The sequence below is a fragment of the Psammomys obesus genome, unplaced genomic scaffold (assembly GCF_907164565.1).
Source record: "Psammomys obesus unplaced genomic scaffold, mPsaObe1.curated_primary_1811, whole genome shotgun sequence".
Classification (NCBI taxonomy): Eukaryota; Metazoa; Chordata; class Mammalia; order Rodentia; family Muridae; genus Psammomys; species Psammomys obesus.
The window spans coordinates 16,996,646-17,023,397 of record NW_026592890.1 but is presented as its reverse complement, the minus strand read 5'-3'; the positions used below and the strand labels follow the sequence as shown (position 1 = coordinate 17,023,397).

At 36.9% G+C, this 26,752-nt stretch overlaps 1 protein-coding gene across 1 annotated transcript in view; it reads right to left on the bottom strand.

The window, feature by feature from the left end:
* The window catches only part of Grik2 (glutamate ionotropic receptor kainate type subunit 2), a 510,250-nt gene that overhangs the window by 449,665 nt on the left and 33,833 nt on the right, over positions 1 to 26,752 (bottom strand). The gene's annotated exons all lie outside the window — the stretch shown is intronic.

Sequence of the window (26,752 nt, the reverse complement as noted above, 5' to 3'; positions counted from 1 at the left end):
TTAATGTATTTATGTATTTCTCTTGTTATATGGTGATATATTATTGAAGAAATAAAGGATCATTTAAATATATTCAAAGTCTGTATCTGTATATTAGAGCATTTGCTTAGCATAGACAAGAACCTAAGCACATAAAATCCCTACCAAAAAAAGAAGAGAGAAACATTGACATGTAGATATATTCAAAGTATTCTATGATTGACACTAAACAATGTAGTGATTATACTATGAAAACCTCTCCATGTAAATAATTTAACTAAAAAAGTTGACCAGAATGGCAAAATGAAAAACAAAAACAGAAAACAACAAGAAACGCTCTTTGCTTATATTTAAGGCCCAATCCACAGGAAAGGACTCACATTTGGAATAAATCAGGCTCCAAAACCCATTTTGGGGAGAGCAGAAGCCCTAGAGAGAGCCTATTACTGTTATTATTATGTTAAATGATAATAGTGTTAAACTGACTTCTAAAACTTAGCTTTATCCTCTTGATTAGTGCGGCACAAAACTGTAATCAGAAAAGTTTCTTTTTGGAGTGGACAATAGTTAATATGAAGACTCTTGCTGCTCAAAGTGCATGAAATAAATAGTCATGTATGTAGGACATGTATACATGTATACAATAAATAGGACATGTATATCATATTCCCTCATTCTAAAGCTCAGAGAACATCACAGCCAAGGGTGCAAGAGCTAGAGACTGAATGCTGTGAAGCAGTATCAGCCATATTCAATGGCCCCACACCAATGCAGATATGGACAGCATTAGTGGGATTCATTGCATTTAAAACAAAAAAGGAGGACATGAAATGGGGAGGAAGACATACTGTGGAAAGTTCTTATAGGAGTTTCAGGGAGGGGGCTGTCATGCATATGACCAAAATAAATAAATGTATGTGTTTGTTTATATAAAATTCTTAACAGAATAAAATTTTAAATATTTTAAATGTAAAATATTTTATTCTAAAAGTACAGGATTTCTATGACACAAGGTAACAACAGGATATCCAAGAGGAGTCCCAGTGAGGTTACAGTATTGATGGAGTAGTAGATAGACCTCATATCATTCCAATGTGTCAGTGCAATGAAAAATTGCGAGCAAAGAAGTCTGTCCAAAGGGTACGCTGTGGGACACACCGTGACACACTACAGCTTCCACGATGAGAATTTTTTCTCTGTTGAGGTAAGGCTGAAAAGGTAGGTGGCAGGTATGGAGGGAGGGGAAGATGAGTGGGATTGGGGTGCATGACATGAAATTCACAAAGAACCATTAAAAAGTTAAAAATAAAAAGCTGTTATTTCACAGGTTGGTTGTGCTCTACAAAAAACCAACAGCTGTTTGAGCTATAAAATATTGATTAAAATGAAATCTAAATTCAAAGATATTATAATCAATACTAAGTAATGGCATTAATTATTAAATCATCTAATTTTGATATTGATAGTGGGCCAAGCAAACATCAATCGGACAAACAAGAACATCAAAATATTTGACCATGACAAATCACGATTACATATTAAGAAATGTAGCAAACCTTTTACGGCATTAGCCATGTAATAAATATTAACAATATTTAGGTCTTTTATAAGTAAAATCTACAACATACACAACCACATATACATATACCTTTAGCACATAATTTCAAAATTGTTTTCAAGTAGCATTTTAGGTTATGTTAGAGAACACATGGAATGACTGAATACAAATTTATTCTGTAGAACCAGACAATATATTTTAACATTTTATCATAAGATGCTTAATACTCATTCAGAGGAACAAACAGGACGGATATCAGAAGTGGAAGAAAACAGGGAACTGGACAGAAGCCTTCCACAGACGGCCTCTGAAAGACTCTACACAGCAGGGTATCAAAGCAGATGCTGAGACTCATAACCAAACTTTGGGCAGAGTGCAGGGAATCTTATGGAAGAAGGGGGAGATAAAAAAAAAACCTGGATGTGACAGGAGCTCCACAAGGAAACCAACATAGCCCAAAACATCTGGGCCCAGAGGGAGCCTACAGAGACTGATGAATCAACCAACCAAGGACCATGCATGGGAGGATCTAGACCCGCTGCTCAGATGTAGCCCCTGGCCACCTCAGTATCCATGGGGTCCCTTTGTAAGGAGAGCAGGGGCAGTCATAGGCATGAACTTGATTGTCTGCTCTTTGATCAACTACCCCTGGTGAGGTGGCTTTACTAGGCCAAAGACAAAGAGGATCCAGACAGTCCTGATGAGACCTAATAGGCTAGAGTCAGACAGTAGAGGAGGAGGCCTCCCCTATCAGTAGGCTATGGGATGGATATACAGAGGGAAGAAGGAGGGAGAGGGGGACTGGGAGGAGATGGGGGAGGGGACTCACAAAGTGAATAAATTGTAAATAAAAATAATAATAAAGGAAGATATCAAGTATGTCAACGAGACAGACCAACCACTTGTTCATTGATAATTAGCATAATCTTGTCTAGTAATTCTCCTTGCTCAAACAAGAGCCTAACTGAATTATGCATTACTGTCAACTCCTTCACCTCCAACACTATATTCATTCTTTTAACGCAGTTCTAATGAAAGGCCATTATACTCATCTACGAATGATTCTTCACTTATGGTGTTAATATTATGAAGGCTGAAAACCTGGAATTTACTTTGAGAAAACTGATGAAGCAGGAAGGTGCCTCTAAGCTGCTCCATTCCCAGAAAGAAATGGTGCTAAGACGTAAGTTTCAAAGGGCAGCAGTCTTACCCCTCCAGCCTTACTGGCTGGAGCCTACACATACTTGAAGTGGAGGTACTTATTCCCTACAACTACCTGTGACAGACAGTCCTTATTCCATACATCTCTAACTCCTTTGGGTTTCCCTAACAGCTCAGTATTCACCCTCAAAGTTTCATGCCTCGCCTTTCATTGGCTGCCTACAGGAACTCTGACACTCTCACCTAGTGCCTGGGCTTTCATGCTTTCCTTTGAAATACCATTAGAACCACAAGTGACCCCATAACTCCTTGTTTTATGCATGGATTTATAACCCCCACCACCTGAATCATACCAAGATTTGCTAGCAGCTCAGTGACAAGCTGAGCCCCGTGAGACCATAAGCTCTTTGTCCTCTAAGTAGCTGGGTGGGTCACAATGGTAAGAGAAATCCACAGAAACAACATCCAGGCAGATATGAGTTATCTGGGTGCCAGGGATACATGCTCTGTTCTTAAAGGAAAGTCCCTCCCCTGCCCCATGGTTGAATTTTATTTATTTTTATTTTTAAAATTTTGTTATTTTTATTTATTACAATGTATTCACTTTGTATCTCAGCCCTAGCCCCCTCTGTCATCCCTTCCCAAACCCACCCTCCCTCATCTCCTCCAATGCCCCTCCCCAAGTCCACTAATAGGGGAGGTCCTCCTCCCTTCCATCTGACCCTAGACTATCAGGTCTCATCAGGACTAGCTGCACTGTCTTCTTCTGTGGCCTGGTAAGGCTGCTCTCCCCTCAGGGGAAGGTGATCAAAGAGCCAGCACTGAGTTCATGTCACAGACAGCCCCTGTTTGCCCAACTAGGGTACCTACTTGGAGACTGAGCTGCCATGGACTATATCTGTGCAGGGGTTCTAGATTATCTCCATGCATGGTGTTTGGTTGGAGTATGAGTCTCAAAAAAGATCCCTAAGCCCAGAATTTTGGGTTCTGTTGCCCTTCTTATGGAGCTCCTGTCCCCTCCAAGTCTTTCATCTTCCTGTTCAAGCTAAGCAAGAAGGAGGACCTTGGGTAAGATGCTCAATCCTCATTCGGAAAGACAGACAGGATAGACATCAGAAGAGGGAGTAAATAGGGAACAGGACAGGAGCCTACCACAGAGGGCCTCTGAAAAGCTCTACCCAGCACGGTATTGAAGCAGATGCTGAGACTCATAGCCAAACTTTGGGCAGAGTGAAAGGAAAGTTTTTTTAAGTGGCCTTAATCTTTCATACTCCTGCAGATTTGATTAATTCCAGGGGTACTCTAAAAGTATCTTTCCTACTGTTCCAATGAAAGGTATTTAGCATGCTTTTAAAAGTCTAATCTCTTCAGTAGGGATGCCTTCCTAATCCAACTTTACACAGAATTTTTATCAGATTTTCTTGTCTATTCTACCTTCTGTATCCACTTATTACCACAAACCTTGCTAAAAGCAGCCACTACAACCATGCCACAGTCTGAATCCTGAATTTCCATTAAAGTTTTTCACCAGATTAATTTGTCCATTGCCATCAAACTCAGCCTCCCTCAAATCACCAGTAAAAGAGCAAAATATAATAAATTCCTTGTAGGATAAAACAAAAATTGCTTATTGCCCAGTTCTTAACGGATTTCTCATTTTCACCTGAAATTCCATGAGCAACCTAATGTTTTATTCCACTTCGATCTTCATTCTGAAATCCCACCAGGAATATCCACAGAGCTGTGCTTGTGCCTTCTTTTCCAAATTCATCCCATAAGAGTTCCAAAGGCTTAAAACTACGTTGTCATGCTTCCCAACAGCAGTAAGCACAATTCTCTGACATCAATTTATCGAGTTAGTCAGATTTTGATTGTTCTGATAAAGCACCTGACATAAACAATTTGTGTGTGGGGGGTGGTATTTACTTTGGCCCATGTTTTCAGCGTCTTTAGTCCCTGAGTCCACTGACTATGGACCTCACATTAAGCAGACAATCATTAAGTCAAGAGCATCGAAAAGAAGTTACATATCTCATGGTAGCCAAGAAAAGGGAGGAGGAGAGATCTGGTGATCAGTTATAAAAAGCACACTGCCAGGAGTCTGTTTCCTCCATTGACATTCTACCATTTAAATTCCTACCTCCTAAAACAACACATCACGTGGACTTTCAGGATACTTTTCATAATAAAATCTTGACACGTTAATCATCTTTGTTACAGGTGCGTCAGTCAAGAAGGTTATCCATTCGGCTTAGCTGCATATTGTTAAGTGTTTCACGTGGCGCAGGTGTTTGGAAAGATAAGTTATAGTCTATGCTAATGTCAATGACAAGTAATACATTTGTTTTAACGTTATTATTTTATTTTATTAAGGTGGTATGTTTTTATTATTAACTTTCTGTATTATCATTTGTGTTACTGAAGTCACACCTCCATGAGAGAGTAAATTTAGAAATGATGAATTATAAAGCCTTTAAACCTCCTGGAACACAGTTACCCCCAGGATTTAACAATAAATATATGTATACATTTCAGTATTAGAGAAAGCATTATTATGGAATGTATTCATTTGAATACAGCACAGGCATTTTATAATTATTTTAAATAAAATAAAGGTTAAAAAGCTGTCTATAAAAAAGGACAGATGTTCTAACCTTCCAACCTCAAACAGGAAAATAAACATTTGACTTAATTCTAAGTTAAGTATAACTTAAGAAAATGTCAACTGTGATGGTTTTTAAAAATATGTAAAAGACTCACTTATTACAAAATCTGGATACCACTAAAATTAAAAATCAAAGAAAGGCACAAGATCTACACATGTTCAAGCTCTGTCCACTCGCATAACAAATTTCAGGTTAGCCAGGGCTCCATGTCACAAACCTGTCTCAAAAAGCAAAGGTAAACAGGTGGAAGTGATGTGAAGTCATTTCCTGAAATTTCCATTAGGAGGAAGATTTCCAGACACCGATGGATGTGAGGTAGTTGCTCTAACAGCAATCTGAGAGCCTACCATTTGTCAGACTACAGTTCTTAACAGGCTTCTGTGAGCTCCTTGCGAAGCCACAGAGAGCAAAATTTCATATAATGTTAAATTTTGATTTGATCATTTCAGTTGCTATTGTTAAAGTAATTTTCTGTTGAAATTATATAAATAATTATTGAAATTAACATAAAAATCTCATGTTTAGCAAAAATATTAAGAATTGTTGTTTCTACCAAAAATATATTTGAAGTCCAATAAATATATCAACTTTAGATTCATTCAGTTAGAGTCTGCTTGCCATATTTCTCTCTCTCTCTATGTCTCTCCCACCATATATATATATATATATGTAAAAATTATAAATTAACATATAGCTGGCATCACTACAAGTAAATGGTATTTTGTTTTAGTTATTCAGAAAATTAAGTACAGATGAGATCAAACAATACCAAACTCAAATTGTTTGCTTACTTTGAGGATATGTTTATATACATACATACATTCATGCATACACACATATGAATATATACATACATACAAATGTGTGTGCATACATACATATATAATATAAATGTTAACATATATACATAACATACATTATATGTATGTTGACATACATGTATGTATACATACACACAAATATACATATATTTTATATATATATATATATATATATGTTGTTTCTTTATTCTATTAGTATACTGTCTGGTGTTTGGAGTGGCTATAATACTTTGCCTCTCTCTGGGCAGTGAAACACAATAGAGAACAAAATCCTTTGTGCTTTTGACTCCCTTTTAAACAATATTAAAATCTTAAATTACTTTTATAGCATTATTTCTGGCCATTTCTTCCATTTTTTCTATTAATATCCTTGTGTAAAAATGTTTAGTCCTGATGCTTTTTTAAAATTTCATAAAGAGCTCTAGGAGCTTAGGATATAGTCTTCATTCTTGCTTGCTACACTTGGCATGTTCTTGTTCCACCTCTCTTTGGGATACTCAACTCCCTCCTCCAATGCTATCATTTAAGAGAGTCCAACTCTGACAACCATAACTCTATGTAAAATCCTTATTACCTAGCAATACAGTTGCTACCATAGCTCTCTCCTCACCTTTTCCTTGCATAAGTTTTCTTTGCAGAGAGTTACCACAACTTGACATAATATTTTAATTATTTTAACTGCATACTTTACCACCTCAAAGTAAATCATGAGAGGAGAGGTAGGAACTTATTTGACATGTTTTCCAGTATTGTCTCAACAATTACACCAGGGAAAGCACATAGCAGGTACTCAGTATTTACTGAATATGTTGTTAGTACTTCAATTTTAAATACTTGTCTCCATATATATATATATATATATATATATATATATATATATATATATATATGGCATCCTAATATATATATTAGGCATCGCTACAACTAAATGGTACTTTGTTTCAGTTATTTGGGAAATTAAGTACAGATAAAATTAAACAGTAGCAAACTTAAACTGTTTGCTTTGAGGATTTGTTTGTGAGTGGTGAGATTGTGTGTGTGTGTGTGTGTGTGTGTGTGTATGTGTGTGTGTGTGTGTGTGTGTGTAGAGAACATAGGGAAGAGGGAAAAATAAAAAGAGAGGAGAGAGAGTGATTAGGTTTAAAAAGCCACGTAACTAAGACTTTTAATAATTACAAAGTGAAACTTTATGGTAATACATACAATTTAATCATTAGCAGGAGGCTTTCCCAGTTGTAGTTCTCTGCTGCACTTTAACCTCACGGCCTCAATTTACCTTTTATTTTTCTGTGGAACATTCAGGAGAACCCTGAACCCTGAAAGTTTGGGCAGTACTAGAACTGAAGGATCATATCAGAATCTCCAAGATGTTTTAGGAGCTTCTCCTATTCATAGCCTAGGCTCTTATGTCTGTTTCTCTTTTACAAAGTGTTGGCGACACAGACAAGATTGCATCTGCTCTCTTTTTACAAGCTGTAATGGTGACTTACTCAGTCTTGTGTAGGACTCAAAATGTCAAATAGATCATAGACAGAAGATCAAGTTTATCAGATTTATCATTAATATATAAAAATGAAGATACATTGAAAGTGTTTTTTAATGTATATGCTTTGTGCTCAATCAGATGAATATATAAAAAACTCTGAGACCAGAGAAATAAAATTATTTTTCCAGAATCACTTTATGATTATTAATTTCCTTTTAGTACAAGTTGGAAAGGGGATTAATTTCTTCATGTTGATTAACTACAAGTGGGTGACAATTCCTTTCTTAACAAGTGCTTCAGAACCCAGGTTTAAATATTCATAATAATATTGTTTTCTACTCAGTGCATATATATGTTAAAATTATTTAACATGAAACATACAGTATGGAATTTGGAAACTAAAAAGTGGTATACAAATTCTTGTTAATTTTTTATTAAACCTATGTAAATATTACAGTAGCAACATAGACTAACAATAGCTGTGCCTACTATATTTCATACGCTTTTTTTCCCCTAAGATAGAACCGAAGGTTTCTCATGTACTGAGGTAAGCATTCTTCTTTAAGTGGCATCTTGAGATGAGACAGACCCTTGAACAGCATGTATGGGGGGGGGGAGATTCATGCCTCTAGATATTTGACAAAAATTAAATGAGCCTCTAAACTCTTGCTTTGGCTGTTAGATAAATTCACACCTGACCTATAATATAAAGTAGCATATAATGTCAATGCCATTATTTGTTCCCACCTAAAAAAAATACTTCTTTACTTGGAACAATGACAAAATGTTTAAAAAATAAAACAGTATGACCAAAAAATGTCTGAAAGTGGTGCATAAATGGTTTTCATTTTAAAAGCACACCCCTTCAGATGCAGTGTCACCACCGAACCACACAACAGTTCAGCTCCTGCTCATGAATCTACGCAAACACAGAAATCTATACAACTCACGTTTTCTATTTGTTCCTCAAAGAGATCCTGTATATTATGTAGCCAATCACAATATGGTCTAAATGAGCAAGCACATTAGTATAGCTTCCCAATTATCCACTAAAATAATTTATAGTAAAAATCCCAACGGATCAGTTATTCTGAGGATAGCAAGAAAAAAATAAAGAGCTCTATAATATATTTTAAAATATATATTACTGAAAGAGAAAAACGTGTAATCTGTAGAAAATATTAGGTTTCTTAGGTCAAACATCTGAGAAAATTCAAATTTATAATGGAAAATGTTGTATAAAGGGAACTCTTTCCAGGTCGCCAAGGTTCTGACTGTCCCATGGGAAGGCAATGCCTCTAAAAGCTGCTCTTCTTGAAAGATGTATTGGCTGGACAAATAGTGAAGCAACAAGTTGCATATCTGTATCACATGCATAAAGTTCTTGTCATAGTCAGAAGCAAAGAGAAATGATGACAGAAGTGACTCTGCTAGAGCAACGCTGATGTTTCCATAAATTTTTTTCCAAAATATACTAATAAAACCATATGTATAGACTGTAAAATTGTTTTGACATTTAATCCAGTTGTCCTTCAAGGTTCAGAAATTTTAAGGGCAATTTTGAAAATATATGGTTCCGTTGAATGAAGTTATTCTTCCCAAAAAGATGATAAAAGTAATCCATCAATCTGCTTTCCTTTCTCAGGGCTGGTTCAGAAATATGACTTATGAATATGAGCCTGAGGATCTGACATGGCCAAGCTCTCTCACAAGGTGACTGTTTTATGCTACTAAGACCAAAAGATTAATATCATATATAAGAGGGATATCACCACTGGAGAACAGAACTGAGAAACTTTGCTAAAACCAAACTCTGTATGATTTTAGGCATTAAATTTATTCTTTGCAATTAAGTGTAACCATGACTGTATAAATACAGATGGAGAATCCACAAGGTTCTATAATCCACACTTTGCTAGTACGTTTTTAAATTCACAACCTATATAATCCAATTTAATTTAGTTCAACAAAAGTTTGCTCAGCTAGCTGCAGTACAGCACTGAACAATGCACCGCTAGTGTCTAGGTGTGCAGAATTTTACAGGAGGATTATCAAAGATAGATAAGTCTACTCATCAAAACCAACCAGGAATGAGTTCGTGGTGAGTTTGAAGAGGCACAAAAGGAAAAAATAGTTAAGCTCTCTTGTGAAATTTGGTCAAAGCTATCATGAGCAGATACTAGAGAGATTAAAACATAGAAGTAGCTCAGAGTAAGACGAACCTTTGGAATGACAATAACACCATGTATGTATGTATATATAGTATATATATATGTATACTATTACTATAACACTGAATTTTCACACACCTAATATTCCTTGGTCCCTAAAATGCACACTAATATAAAAAGACCTAGTGTAAGAACCTTAGTCAACAGAGTATATGGAAACAATTTCTAAGTGTGTTGGTAAGAAGAAATATCTCACCATTCCTGAAAATTGAAGGAACTGTTTGAGCCACATGGAAGATGGGGAATGTGGCTATGATTCAATTCTGTTAAAGCTGTAAAAATATGCATTGAAGTTAATCAGGCAGCACTAATTTGATGCTATAATTCATGTCAATAAAATGTGTCCATCCATTGCAGAAGAAAATGGCACAGAAGAATACATTGGGCCATGGGAAGATGAAAGAAATTGGTAGATCAAAGGAATAACAGATTCTAAGGCGGATGCATGTGGCATGAACGACTCTCCCTAAGGTACAAGCTGAGCATTTCAGCAGATAAACCAGAAGGAATGAGATTTAGAGGGCATGTGAGAAGGACAGAAGGACTCGGGGGAGGAAATGAATGAGAAGTGCTTTGTGAGAATAAGATGCATTCTTCATACAAACTGGATAGAATCAGAAATCTTAGACATGGAATATGTGCAACTTAAGAGACGTGATAGACGAGAGTCAGGTAGTAGGGGAGGAGGATTCCCCATTTCAGTGGACTAAGGGATGGAGATGGAGGGTAGAGGGAGGGAGGGTGGGACCAGGACGAGATAAGAGGCATAAAGTGAATAAATTGTAAAAAAAAAAGAATGGTGGATTTCTAAATATAATGACAGATAATGTCACTGAAGCAAGTCTGTCACTAGAAAGACAGGATTGAGTTAGTGCTGACTCAGTTGTAGGACTACCAGGAAACTCTTACAGAAACTGCAATGTCATAATTTCATCTTGAGTAATATAAAAGGGCAGAATATGTTCCATCAAGATGGCACAGGAGGTTAAGAGCCTTGCCACCAAGCCTAAAAATTTGGCTTTAATCCCACCACCCACATGGCAGAAGGACAGTCCCTTATCCTGTGAGTTGTCCTCTGATAGGACATGAAGGATCTGCATGGGTACCCACCCACCCAAAACAAACAAACAGAGAATTGTAATTTTAAGAGAAAAGATAGAAAAACACCCAAGAAAACGTTCAATTTTAAGATGAGCTAGTTCCCAACTGAATGAGACTTTCATGGAGTCAAGTTGGAACACAAGGAGCAAGGTAGCTCTGTGGGCCCGCAGGTCAGAGATGGCAGAGCACCAGCAAACAAGACAGAGCAGGAAAACAAACGGGTTTTCCATTAAGGTGAAGAGCAATGCCCATGGTTCAACAGAGGAAAGGAGACTGAGGAGATCGAAAGAACGTAATGGAAAAGTTTTCAATAGCCTGCACCCTGGGGGGAAAGTAAGCACCTGGTCTTATATCCTAATAAAGTACGGATGTTAAATAAGTGCAAAGGAACACTACACCATATCGGAAATGGTTACCTAATGGATAAATAAGTATGGTCCTACAGCAAAATGTAATCAATATGAACTTCGCTTCTAAATTAAAGAGATTTTGATGAATCTGAATCATACTCCAATAGTCTCAAAAGCGTGTTATTAAAAAAAAGAATGTTTTCTGTCTTGATTCAATTTTTTTTTAGATATTTATCAAACCACATTTAAAAAAAATAGCAAAGTTGCATAGCAAAGTCTTAGAGGTGAAACATTTGAACAAGCTCATTATATTAATATGAATGTAAAATATTTCTAATATTATTAAATTAACAAGTGTATGGATAAATGCAAATAACCCTCGAGACTTTATCTCAATGCATGGAAACACTTTTTCTTAAAAGGAAAGAAAATAATTTAAGAATGAATATAATTTCAAATGAGGTGTAGCTAATTATGTCTGCAACAGTACAAATGTTTCAGATAGAATCACATTTGCGTGGTGAGTAAACAAGAAAAAAGAGAAGCTACTTGACTTTAGTTTGGAATTGCTTACACATATGTACATATTCGAAAGATCTAATTTGCTGCACCTACATATCATCAATATTTAGATATAACATAAATATTCATATTATGAGTTACACAAACTAAATTTTTGTTATTGATATGTAATCATGACAAGATCATTTCAAATAATCTTAATAATGTTTTCCTGTATCTAAAACTTGCCCTATTTTAGCTTTCTTGTTCCCCCAGAGCATATGGTTAAATTCCCATATTAAAATTAAAATACATATATTCATTTCTTTGCCCTAGGAGTAATCATAATATCACCATTTACTTTATTTTGATGTTTAATGTATTCTGCTTTTTCTGTCAGTTATATTACAGTATTTTTTGACATGATAATATTTCAGTATTATAATTGGAATTAAATTATTTAATTTATGATACATTCTTGCAAGCATTTTCCTCTATATTTCCTCACAAGTCATCTATTTGATTCTTAATAAGAAAAGTAATATTCAGATATTAATTCTTTTACCTGCACATAAAAATGTTTTAGCATCCCTTGTTCCTAAACGTTTCTCTTAGTCTAAATGCCTTTTTTTGAAGACCCTTTTTATACTTTGAATATTTACAAATAAAAATGAGTCAATCTTAAGGTGATTACTCTGAGATGTATTCTGTTGCATCAAGAGGAGTGATGAAAATGCAATCATAGAAAGTAAACAGAGAGAACAAAAAATCAAAACTATTCATGTCCAACTCTACAGGGAACATTCTTAAAAAAGAAGGAACAACACAGGAAATATGTCTTCTGTTTCCTTTGCTGGTCACAAGACAAAGTAATTATCTTGTCTCGGTATTGCTAAAAACCTGTCTAGATAACAGAAATCAAACATGCTGATTCAGACTGGGAGAAAAAGTCTAGCAAGAAGAAAAAAGCAGCACAGCGAGACTAAATTTTCCCATCATCTAATTTTGTAAATGAAGCTATATTGTCAGCATACAAAAAACACATTTCTGGCATGTCTTTCTAGAGATCTGGCAGCAAGAAACAAATTTGAGGACTCCTCTGAAGCTAAAGCCAAGACTGCACACTGTCTATTTGTTGCCATTCACCGGACCCTATAATTTCAGCCAACCTTCCTTCTTTTTAAAACTGTCTTCTACTCAGCCTTATCTCTCAAAACTCTCTCTACCGCAGGAGTTAGAAAAGTCTCTCTGCCCACACATTTCTTTGGTCAAAAGACAGGCAGCTAAACTTCACTACAAGGAGTTGCTTTGGTCCAAAAACAAAATAAAGCCAGACGTGTGACACTTCTTAGGATTGCTCTGAGCCTAATCGGGGCAGAATTATCAATTTCCCATTTTGTCTAGTACATAAATCATGTTCTAAAGCAGGTATCATCACGTTCTGTGTTATACAAAGATATTCAGTGGTAAAAATAAAATGAACACAAAAGTCTTGTCCCCTCACTAGATTCATGAAGAACAACTTAGAGATATATTCTAGAAAACTAGGAAACTATGACTCCTTTCTCTATCTCTATGGTATCAAGATAGAGCCATTTCCCAAATATCTAGCCTGATGGAACAGAGTCCAGCCCTTCAAAAGCAATGATACTAGATAGGAGACAGACACTTGACCATTGAGAATGTATCACACAGCAGGGAACACCATATGTGTCCATAGTGACTTTTTAAGGGACTGATCATAGAAAGTACATGAAAGACATACTGGTAAGGATCCCAGGCTGAAATCTAACATTCTCCGTCCACGAGTCTTGAATGAATTTAATTTTTATAAACCATCTCTTTCTTAGAAAATTTGGCAAATTAGGTCTGTATGTTTAAGGAGAGCAGTGAGATAAGCATGATGAAGTGACATGTCGTACGTCTGTACAAAAAGCTTCGAACAACTATTTTAGGTCTTAAACGCAAAGTAAAAGAAATGTGTGAGTATGTTCCAGGTCTGAGGAGGGCCTCAATTAGAATCAGAACATCACTTTCAATCATTAACTGAAACAAACTTGGTAAGTACAGCATGTTCTTTGCCTGTATTCATAGCTACAGGTTCCAGGAGGTTGCATCTTCTGGTTCCTTATTCTAGTTATTTCCAACTGTGCGTAATACTCTTCCCCAAATGATTTTCCTTCAAAGCCGACTGGTCTTAGAATTGACTGATTAACCAGATTGACTGTACAACCATTTTTCCTAAGATTCTTGTGGTTCCAGTCCATTGGATAAAGAAATAGAGATTCAAGTGCCTTGGCAGGATTATCGTAATTACTGATTAAGTAAAAGAACTGAGCTAAATTACAACTTTGTTCATTTCTTCATCAAATCCAGTATTTCTCTCCAGTTTTTATTGACATCAATTGACTCTTGTCACATAAGATTGGTTCCTAGTGTGTCTCAATCCTAATCGTCTTGAAAGTTTATCTAATTACATCTTGGAGATTTCTTGGTATTACATTACTTTATAGATTCCTTTTTAAGTTCTTTTCTATGAATATGACTTTTATTTATCATATTTCCATACATGTATATGTATGATATTAAGTATGCTTCTTGAAAAATAAATTATTTCATCTACTTATAACATTTGCTTATAAGTATTTTCATATTAAAGTGGTAATTTGCCAATAAAAACATTGTTGCTATAGCAGTGAGGCTTAAACTCCTATTTCCACTGAGATGAATAATCTGTAGGGTCTTTTCAAGGTCTTCTTTCTCTACGTCGATCTCAATGACCCAGGGATGAAACCAGAATTGCATTTGAATATTATCGTCTTATACATAAACAGACTGTGCCTGGATTACCTGAACACTATAAAGGTGTTTTCTTGTTTCTGTTACATACGGCATGCATATTTCAAATTTAACATTCATTATACATATTCCAGTATAAAGGCAACTTCAATCAAGGAGTCTTAAAGATTATTTATTGGAGGCAGCATCATACAACATTTCATATATTTGAAGTCTAAAAACACTGCCTTCCTGATTCTATGTATTTTTATATTTTAGATGTGATATTGTGATATCGGAGCCCATGAGGCACAGCAGAGCTTCCAACATTACGTCTGCGTTCAGTAGCTAAGATGACAACATGCTTTCTGCCAAACATCTGAGATGCCCTCAAAACCATCCTTGTTTTCTGGGGTAATGTTAACTAGATAAGGGACTGATGCCCAAATAACAGCCACATCTAAGTAAGTTTACTTCTGAACAATACAGGTAATTTTCAGGATTAAGAATGCTGATTGCACCAGACGAGCATCAAACTGGAGCTATCAACTGAAATCAACTGAGCCATTAACTAATTATCTGTGGAAACTGTTTAATTTCTCAGGCTTAGAAAGTCTAAAAGAAATTTGGGATTCAGGTCTGTGAAACTAATATCAACTAAATATATAGAACTCATTCATTTGATATCTTTAGAGAGATGGTTTGGTGGTTAAAAGAACTGGTTGCTCTTTCACAGGTTCCCAACAACCACAAGGTTGCTCACAAATATTTGGAACATCATTCTCAGGGAATCCACAACCCTCTTCTGGACTCCACGGGCACCAGGCATTCAAGTCATGCACTGATATACATATAGGAAGAATATCCATACTTATAAAATAAAAATAAAGGTTAAAAATTTTGTTTTAATCACTACAGCTTAGTAAAGTATATGGCACCTTAGCAATATTGATCCATAATCAATTTAATTTTTTTCCAGAATTAAATTATAATTTTTATGTTGATTATTTTAAAACTCCTCTTGTTTGTAACTTTTGGGGGGGGCTCAAAACAGGGTGTGTGTGTGTGTGTCTGTATGTGTGTGTGTGTGTGTGTGTGTGTGTGTGTGTGTGTGTATAGCCTTGGCTATGCTGGACTCACTTTGTAGACCAAGTTGGCCTCAAACTCACAGAGATCTGCCTGCCTCTGGATTATAGGCATGTGCCTGGATGTTTGTAACTTATACTTAAAGCAAATTGTCTCCCATCAGTTTACTTAGAAAAATACTAACAACCTTTGATATGTCACTTTTGCATTTTTGTGAGTCTATATAGCCCAAGAACCTAGAGTAAAACCAAACACTAAAACAGAACAAAACAACAGTTCTAAAACTTAGTAATAAAATGACTCTTCGTGATGAATACAATGCTCAGATAAGTGTCTTTTTCAGCTATCCTCTCATCAGAGAAGCATCCTCCTGCCGCAGATGGGAACAAGTACAGAGACCCACAGACATACTTATGCAGAGAATGAGAAACTGGAACACTCTACACTAAATGGGAGGTTTCCATCAAATCCTTCCCTTCAGAGCTCGGGGAACCCCTTAGAAAAAGAACCAGAACGAGTATGAGAGCCAGAGGCGTTGGAGGATGACAAGAAAGCAGGGCCCTCTAAATCAACATGAGGCGGGCTCATATGAACTCATGGAGGCTGGAGCAGTGTGCACAGTGCTTGCCCAGGGATGCGCTAGGCCCTCTGAGGATACATTATGGCTTCCAGTTTCACGTTTTATGAGATTCCTGAGTGTTCAAGTGAGTGGCCCTCTGATTTGTTTGCCTTCTCTTGAACTTTTTTTCCTTCTGGTTGTTTGTGTTGTCCAGCTAACATGTGATGGGATTTTGTTTTATCCTATTATATCTTATTTGTTATACTTTATTACTATCTCTTAGAGGACCATTATATTCTGAGAGACAAAAAGAAAGTGGATCTGAAGGAGAAGAGGGGAGAGGAGGAACTGGCAGAGTGGAAGGAGGGGAAACCGCAGTCAGGAATCTATTATTAATGAAAGGAAAAATAAGAACTTAAAAAAGAAAAAAAAGAGGAGGAGGAAGAACACACCCATTGATGTGGATTTAATGTGGCACGTGTTTCTAGAGGACGCAGTCTTTGAAAGATGTATGTTCCACTCAGGAATTCCACATAAACACTTACTGACAAGTGGATATTGGAGCTACTCACAAGATGCATTGTCCTTTGTAATTAACTCTCCCAGATAAAACTCATCTAAGGAATTAAAGCAATTAAATTAACAGGCAATGTCACTTCATAACAAATTGTTCTGGTCAATTATGTCATTGTGTGAAAAATTACAGCATTTCGCTTGACTCAGATCAAACATTTTAAAAAAATGTCAACCCTTGAGCACGAAATATCCTAATCATCTTCTACAATCTAATTTATGCGCCCACATCTTCCATGTTTTCCACAGTCACTTATTTCAGTCCACAAGGACCACTAAGAGTTCACAATAATGGCAGTAAGCCTTCCTCTCTATATAACATATTTGGCACTTAAAAAATACTCAGATAATCTTCCAGCTGATGAATAAAATGGAGACACAAAATAACCTTGTGATCAAAGATCTCATAGCTGTTGGTGACAAAATTAGACCTGTTAAAAATCTGTTGTGCATAGAGGTATGGACTTCTTACTAGTTTTTTTCCCATTACCTTCTTTATTTTTTTTTGTTTTATATTTTATTTCTTTGTTATTTATTGCATGAATATAACTGATTCTCACAATGATTATTCAAGCTGATTAAAGAATGAGATATTAGAGTTGATCTGGGGAATGTCCACAGGGCAATGTATCAGTTGCTCTGTTATACATCTCTTATATACTATCATTTTTCCACTTACTGTAGTAATCCTGTTTTTCAAAATAATAATAAAGAAACAGAGTAGGAGTTTTTAAGTAGTATTTACTCTATAACAACTGAAAATGCCAGACAGGTCTTTGGAATGACTGGAAATAGAGCGATTCTTTTTGTCCTAATCAGCACTGCTGCTGACGGGTGTGAATGACCAGACATTCACATTAGCTTCTGTGATGTAGGCAAACCATCATCGATAAAGTTAAAGAGAACACACTTACTCGTATTTCCATTAAATATATGGGTCTCATGAAGGAAATGCAAAGGGATACTTTTACTAATATCTTTTGGTTTGAAAAACAGAAAACTGAAAATAATTTTCTGACTACAAAAAATAAGCGAAAAGTATGTTTTGTTTGGTTGTTTGTCATCAACAACTGACAGGAATTTTATTTCTCTCCCTTAGCTGTTGGTAAATTTGTGGTCTTGTTATTATTGATCAAACTAAGGACACAGGTTTGCTTTTTGTGTTAATTTACAAAATAATCTATACATCCATATGTTCATTTAACCCTAAATTTGTTTAACAATGTATGCAATATAATAAACAATTATAACATAGCCAAAATCCATTTAAAACACCAATGAAAGTAATTTTTAATGTATATTTAGGAGATATTTACAATAAAATTTAAGTCCATAAGAGCTTCTACAAGTAATTATTAATAATTTTGAAGACCTAAACCACTTATAGTTTTGAAAAACTAAAGGACTACTCTAAGATTTAAAAACTGGTTGTTTAGTTTTTGAATAACCTATACATAAAATCAGTTTTAAGGAATCTGAAACTTTGCATAAGATGCCAACTCCCCCAAATTACTTAATTTCATTCTAAATAGTTTTTGCTCAGACACACACACACACATTTTGCTATAGTAAAAAGAAGGGTAACATAAATTAAAGGAAATATATATGGAAGAAAAAATTATCCACCACACTCCCATTATATTCAAGCTTGGCCACAGAACATTTTCTTTTCAGGAGGCAAATGCTAAATGCCTCAGTGCATAGCCTTGCAGCTCAAAAAAATTAACAATGTCACTAAGGGCTCAGTTAGAAAAACAAATCCTCAACATGTCAGTGAAACTTTCCGTTTTGTACTGTTGCAAGAGTCTACAAAGGCCTTGCCAGACCACAGAGAAAAAGGATCCAGGCAGTCCTGATGAGGCATGATAGGCAAGGGTCAGATGGCAAGGGAGGAGGACCTCCCTTATCAGTGGACTAGCTGAAGGGGATAGAGAGAGAAGAGGCGGGGGGGGGGCAGGGAGGAGATGAGGGAGGAGACTACAATAAATAGTGAATAAAAAGTGAATGAAAGGTAAAAAAAAAAAATAAGAATTAAAAAGAAGATACTCCAGGATACAGTGCACACAATCTTCTACCACAGCTTCAACTCATAGGCTTCTTATGGCATAAAAATTCATAAAATATAACTATACGAACATTTTTTAAAGTGTTATTCATGAAATGTTACTTTGACTGGTAAGACATTTATTAATCAAACTTTAAAATTCAGTAGGGAATATTGTTCTTAAAGAAACTTATATTTATTTTTGTAATCAGTAAGAGACCATCAGAAAGTACATGTGTGCAGATGTGTGCATATTTCAAGATTTTAATTAAGATTTTTTTTAAGTAAAAATAAATTTAAAGAAACAAATTAGAAGGTAACTACAGTATCATCCATCTAAAAAGCTACACATGTCTGCTTTCTATAGGAAGGCATTCTAGGCCCAGCAACCTTCGGAGTGTAAAGCAGGTCCGAGTTTGAAAACATTGCATGAAAAAAAAAGAAGTCAAACTAAATTCAAGATTCTAAGTTCAAATAACAACAACAACAACAACAAAAAAAAATGACAGTGGCAATGCTCAGAATAGTGAGTACTGGGAAGAAAGAAAATTCATACTGCTTAAACCTGAGAAACCAAAGGAACTTTGGATGGTGCAGTATGACTTAGAAGTTTAAAAATCATTCTTGGAAAGAAATTCCTTGATCCACTGACAGGAAAGCAATGATGAGGAGAGAGTCCCAGGGGTGTTTCCAGCAACATGTGAAATGGGAGCTAAAGGTCTGAGGACTATAAAGACAAACTAGATTTGTGGTATACATGGGGTTGGAGGAGAGGTTCAGAGAAGTAGGGGATTGCTTACCTCTTTCACAGTGTGCTTTTAAAATGCCTGTTCTAAACATTCTTCCACTGAAAATAAACTACCTTGTCTTTGTAATGCAGTTAATTTCAAGAACTTTTCCATTTGGGGTATGGTTGAGGCAGGGACCTCCAACTTTACCATTAGAGGCTTAATCTCTGCTCTGCATGTCAACACGGACAGTAAAAGCCATCAGTTGCTTCATAATAGACAGATAAGATGGAATTGAGCACAGGGCATGATTGGTATGGCTGTACTACTTGATATCAACAGAAAAAGGAAAGAGAAGCAAAGTCTTTAGTTCTGAATGAAAGCATTCAAAAACAAGGTCTTGAAACACATATAGCTAAACAGCAGAGGTATCATCAATAGGTAAGAAAAACATCTTTAGATCTAAGAACTGGGACTATGTGATGTTTTGCTTTCTTTGTTATTGGCTCAGTTTGAACAGTCTAAACAACACAGAACAAAATTATCTTTTCAGATTCCTCTTCAGGAACAAAGCCAGATGTGCCAAGTACCCCAAACCCTCCCCTAGGGACAGAAATAAGCAAACACTACATATCTCTTATGGAGCTTGTTTCTTACCAAGGAATCACAGGCACCCATGGACAGAGAGTGTCTTATTTATGGTGTGCCTCTGCTGACGTAGCTCACCTTAAGATAAAAGGGCAGATCACCCTGAAGGACTGGGTATGTGGCAGAAGACAACCACAGAAATGTTGAGTAAAATCCCCTCCCTTATAAAAGCTTTTTTTTTTTTTTAGAGAGAATACTTACTAAACCATTAAATGCAATAGATGTAAAAAGTTTTCCTCGAGATTTGTAAACGTTCCATAGAAAATAAACGTTCAAATGACTTATCTTGCCCCTGCCTCCCCTAAAAGTAAATAAACAAATTTTTATAAACTAGTAAGAAATGTCCTCTTGGCACAGATTCTTTTTCCTGGATCGGACACCTACAAAGCATGACAGTTTAGCTTGGGGTTCATTACTTGAGATCATATCCAGACCAAATTCTGTGGGGTTTAAACAAAGAAAGAGAGAGACTTGTGAGAACCCTCCCTGGAGAGGTGAGCTAGGCTTCCCCTGAATTTCACAACTCCTTTCTCACTAATGGAGCCAGAGATGCGCTTCATTTCTCATTCTTACAGTCAAAGCTCTTCCTCCGGTATTCTGCTACGCATGGGACTCCAACCCACCCACAAGAGTAAAAGCAGGCACGGAAGCACACTCTCTGCATCCTCCCTTCCAGGATGTAAAATAAGCCGTGGCCAGACACTTTTATATAGTCAATGGTGACCTACAATTCCTCTATATTCAAGTACGTTAGATGGCAACAGAGAAATTCAGGGCTACCAAGTTGCTGTGACTAGTCATGCACTGTTTATTCTAAGACAGGAAGGAAAGACTTCAGATCACCAGGACCTATTTTAAGATCTATTCCAGGTCAGTAAGACTCATCAAGTGTTCATTAAGATACTCCTGAGAGTAACTTACATAGGCATCCAGTGACTATTATTTTGGGTGACTGCAAATGCCAGTAAATAGGTAATAAGTAAAGGTAGACTTTTCTCCTTTAATCAAACTGCTCAACTCTAGACACAGTAAGGTGTTTTCTGCCTCCCTGAACCATTTATTCAACTTTGAAGTTTTAAAATATGTCTTGCTCTTCACAATACAGAAGATAAAATTAAAGTAATAGAGGAGTGTTAAATATCTAAAATAGGTGCCTTTTAATTAAGAAAAAACATAGGGAAACTTTGGACAAATACAATAACTAAAAAGAAAAGAAAAACATAAATTTGTATCCTTAAACACAATATGCATTCATTGAATCTTTACCATGTATAAGGTACTAGACTAAGCCCATTGCTTATGTTATGTCCTCAGCACTCAGAAGCATCATACAGTGTAGGTCCTAATATCATTTTACAGATGAAGACATTGATGTTTAAAGGGCTTAAGGAATTTGTTCAGGGTCACACAGCCATACCGACAGTCTTTTCAAGCTGGAGGGATTCATTCAGTCACACCATACAGCAACCAGAAAAGATACGGCGTTCACCTGCACTTCACAAGCCTCTCCAGGTACACCATATTGGATACATTACATACTGTGTGTGAAGGGTGGTCAGGAGAGCCGCTGGTACCATTACAGCTGCTAACAATTTACTGGAACACTCACGTGCAATCCCGCCAGTCCTGAAACTTCTGCCACAGGTCACCTCAACCAGCTAGAAGCTCACAGGCTGCTTCACAGATGTCGGAAGTCAGGTGCTCAAGAAATGTTTACTGAGTAGGTTTCCGTTAACTCTTATCAGCAAAAAACATATCATTGAAAACAATTTCGGGGACTGATACTGAGAAAGCATGAGGAAATTAATTCATTAGAATAACTATGTCAAGGCCAGTTCAAAAAGACTAGACCCTCACAATATAAAATTTAGGAGAATAAAGATATACTTGTTCTTGTAAGTGCACAAGGCAGGGTAATGAACAGCACAGTACTCTACTGATGTGAGCTGAATGAATAACTTGATAAATGACTCTTCACAGGAGAGAAAAATCTAAAGTATAACAAAATACGGAAAGAGACCTAATTCAATTATGGGTAAGCGGGATCAGGAAAAGACACAGGGAAGGAGGAGGAGGGTACAACAACGTGTCATTCCCCGATTGGCTTTGGTTGTTCTGATTAAACACTGACCAAAGGCAACTTAGGGAGGAAAGTCTGTACTTCCACTTCCTGCCACAGTCCATCATTGATGGAAGTCAGGGCAGGAACTCAAGCAAGAACTTGGACTCCAGGCCTAAAGCAGAGACCATACAGGAACACTGCCTCATGGCTGACTTTTTATTTCTTAGTGAAGGCCTACCAGCCTACTCATGGCACTGCCTGCAGTGGGCTGGGTCTCACATCAATTTGTAGTCAAGAAAATGCCCCATAGAAATGCCTACAGGACCATCTGATAAGGGCAATTCCTCAATTAACATCCACTCTTCCCAGGTGTGCTGGCTAGTTTTCTATAAACTTGACAAGCTAAAGTCATCTGAGAGAAGAAAACTTCAATTGAAAAAATGCCAGGCTCTAAGCAAGCTTGTTGGGCATTTTTCTAAATAGTGACTGATGTGGGAGCATCTAGCCCATTGGTGGTTCCAGCTAAGGTTGGTAGACCTGAGTTCTAAGGAATAATGTCTGGAATGCAGGAGATCTTTTAAAACTTGATGTCACCATGTCCTCTGCTTAATGGGAAACTGCAACAACTCAATTAGGAAAGCAGGCTGATCAAGCCAGCAATCATCAACCATCCATGGCCTTTACATAAGCTCCTGCCTCTACTTTCCTGTCAGGTTTAAGTTTTGCCTTAGCTTTACTCACTGGACTGTGACTCTGGATATGTAAGCCAAAAAAACCCTCTTTTTTCCTCAAATTACTTTTGATTATGATGTATTCAACACAGCAATACTAACTTAACTAGGACAGCAGGTATGTCTCAATTTATGTCAAGCTGACAAAAACATCTATCTGTAGGAAAGGGAGACAGAATCTAGTGAGAAGAGAACCACAATTAAACATCCCCAGGATTCCTAATTAGGTGTATGGGTTTTAATTTTCTTAAAATCTGCTCTGTGAAAAAAAGGAAAAAAAATCTGCTCTGTGGATGGTAGGAGAAAATTAAGATTCAACCTTCCTAAGAGGAATTTATGACTTACTGAGTGTTATGTGATTCTACACGCCATCCATCCATGTCTGAAGAAAATTACTCAGGATAACACTAAACTGTGATGTCCTGTGCAGGAAGTTTTTGCCTTCAAACTAAGTGTCCAGTATTCAAAAACACTGCTCTCCGTAAAGAATAGTCATCTACAGTTAGATGGTATGCATGCAGCTGGTATTAAAAGCCCGTGTCACCACCCACAACCTAGAAAGTCCTTGCTTTCAAATGGTCAAACTAATGGTAGTAGAAGTTGTTATCTGAAGTGAATATAGCCAGCTCTGCGTTGATCTCATTCTCTGTCCAACTCTACATATCCATAGCACACACTAACACCTAACTAAAACCCTCCTGTCGAGAGAAGGTTTTTGTTTGCTTGCTTGGTTGGTTTCATTTGGTTCGGGTTTTGGATTTTCTCCCTACTCATAAAGATTGAACCTCTGTATGGCTCCAAACCAAGAACCTTTTCCAGATTGTCACTGAGTGAAATATTAATTATCTAGTTAACACTCTCCTTTCATGCTCTCAGTACTAACTGCTCTTCATTTCTTTGCCAGCTTATTTCTTGGTCTGTTATCTAAAGCTCCGAAGCCCTTATGCTAGCTGTCTGACTCAACACAGCTGTAAATTACTCTGCTCAAAATACAAGAAAGGACAGTGCAAATGTAGTAAGTTCATCTCTCTACTAACAATTAATGAAACATGGTGATTTCAAAGGGCCACTTTGCTCCAATGTGAAAGTTTTCCTTCATCTGCTTAAAGCACTAGAAAGGCATGGTTCTTGTAGTTCTTCCATCAGAAGTGTAAGTTGAACTGCTACTCATGGGATATTTTGCCTGATGATCTGGTCCCCTTTAGTAGGTGTCATTCCCATTAGACTTTGGAAAATACTAAGCCATGGACTTTTGCCATTCCCAAGGGTACTTGAAATAAAATGTCAATGTGTGGACAATTTAATAGTTGACATTTATTTGTTGGGTTTCACTGTTTTTGTTTTGATAGTGTGAGATGAGGTTGTGCTACATGTCTTGAGGTAGACTGGAACTCAGTATGTAGTCCAAGATGATCTACAGTTTATCATCTTCCTGCCTCAGCTTCCTGAGTGCTGGGGTTAAAAGCATACGCCACCAGCCCCATAGTTTCCACTAGGGTTGAGATTTAATCAACAGCAATTGAAAGTAGTACTTAACAAAAAAAAATAATAATTAATTAGAAAAAAATGATACAAATGAAATGAAAAGCCATTAATTTTCTCAGTAATGCTTTATCTTAGGATTCCATTTAGCAGTTTCTAAGAAAGAAACTTAGAGGGCACGCAGCAGTTAAGAGAATTTACTGCTCTTCAGAGGAGACATTTCTTTACAAGCACCCACATCAAAATCCCCAGTAAATCAATCCAGTTCCAGGGAATCAGATACCTCTGTCCTGGCAGGTACCTGCACTCATCCACACCACACACAGACACACACAGCATGACACATACACACAAACACACACACAAAACCACTTAGATAATTTTCAATTTATTTTTATATTAATTACAGTTTATTCACTTTTTATCCCTGCTGTAGCCCCTTCCCTCGTCCCCTCCCAATTCCAACATCTCTCCCTCATTTCCTCCCATGCCCCTCTCCAAGTCTGCTGATAGGGGAGGTCCTCCTCCCCTTCCATCTGACCATAGCCTATCAGGTCTTGTCACTACTGGCTGCATTGTCTTCCTCTATGGTCTGGTAAGGCTGCTCCACAATCAGGGGAGGTGATCAAAGAGCCAGCCGCTAGATCACTTTTTTTTTTTTTTAATTTGTAAAGAAACCAATGAAGAAAATGGGTATCAAGAAAGAAAAGCAGGAAACACGGAGAGGAAAGGGGGAAAAGAAAAGAAGGAAGATCAGCAGGAAAGAAAGGAGATAAGGGAAGGTGGACAAGAACAGAAGGGATTAAACTCTTATTGTATCCCAACTCCTAGTTCAGTGTTCCTTCAGTTCCCAGTTCTGTGTTCCCCCTGCTCCTTGGCCTGTGCTCCTCCAGCTCCTTGGGCTGTGGCCTCCAGCTCCCTAGCTGGTGCCTTGTCAATGCAGTATCAATGCACTTTTAGACTTTTTAATTCCTTTTAAATTCTTAATCCGTGACACCAGACTACAGATTTCTTAACTAAATCACTATATTTGCATTGATTTGAGGGGGGAGGGGTGTTGTTTATAGCTAGCACAGATTTTCATTCATGCTTGGCTGTTTATTAAAATAAACATCTTCAAAATACTGACAATTCTCTTACATAATTTCTTTCATGACCTCAGTATATTTTTCCTCATGGTTTATCAAAGTTTCCATGACTTTTTTTGAAAATCAAATGAGAAATATCCTACTAAGATTTTTAAAATTATATCACAAAGGTTAGATTTTTAATTTATTTATATTTTTATAAATTACAGTTTATTCACTTTGTACCCCAGCTCTAGCCCCCTCCCTCATCTCCTCCCAATCCTATCCTTCCTCCTTCTTCTCCTTCCGTGCCCCTCCCCAAGTCCACTGATAAGGAAGGTCCTCCTCCCCTTCCCTCTGACCCTATCCTATCAGATCTCATCAGGACTGGCTGAGTTGTCTTCCCCTGTGGCCTAATAAGTCTGCTCCCCCCTCAGTGTGTGGGGAGTGGTCAAAGAGTCATGTCAGAAACAGTTCCACTTGGAGACTGAGCTGCCATGGGCTACAACTGTGCAGGGATTCTAGGGGTTCTTGGTTATCTCCATGCATGGTCCTTGGTTGGTGTTTCAGTCTCAGAAAAGACCCCTGTGCCCAGAATTTTTTGTCCTGTTGTTCTCCTTGTGGAGCTCCTGTCCCCTCTAGGTCTTCCTGTCTCCCCCTTCTTTCATAAGTTTCCCTGTACTCTGCTCAAAGTTTGGCTATGAGACTCAGCATAGATTTTTTTTTTTTTAATGCTGAAAGCTTTCAGTCTTTTCTTCTATGTAGACAAAATGCATGTTCATTTTTGTTCTTTTTACTTAATACTACAAAAATAGCTACCATTAGCCCAAATGCATTTCTCTAATTCTGATGTGGATGGTAATAAAGTCAAAAGCTTTGTGTTAACAATTCAAAGTTGTGTTGAAGAATTCTCAAGACATAGCTTGCCAACAGGGCTGACAGGCACTCTCAGAGGTCAAGAGAACCCTGGATTGGGATTTTCTGCTTTATTTTTAGTATCAGTGATTCTTGAATGTATACTATCATTTTAATATCTGGTTGATATAAAAAAATCAGTGACATTTTTGCTTGTAGATGATAAACTATGGACTCTTGCCTCCAACACAGATAATAATTACTGACTATAGAGTACAGTGAGCA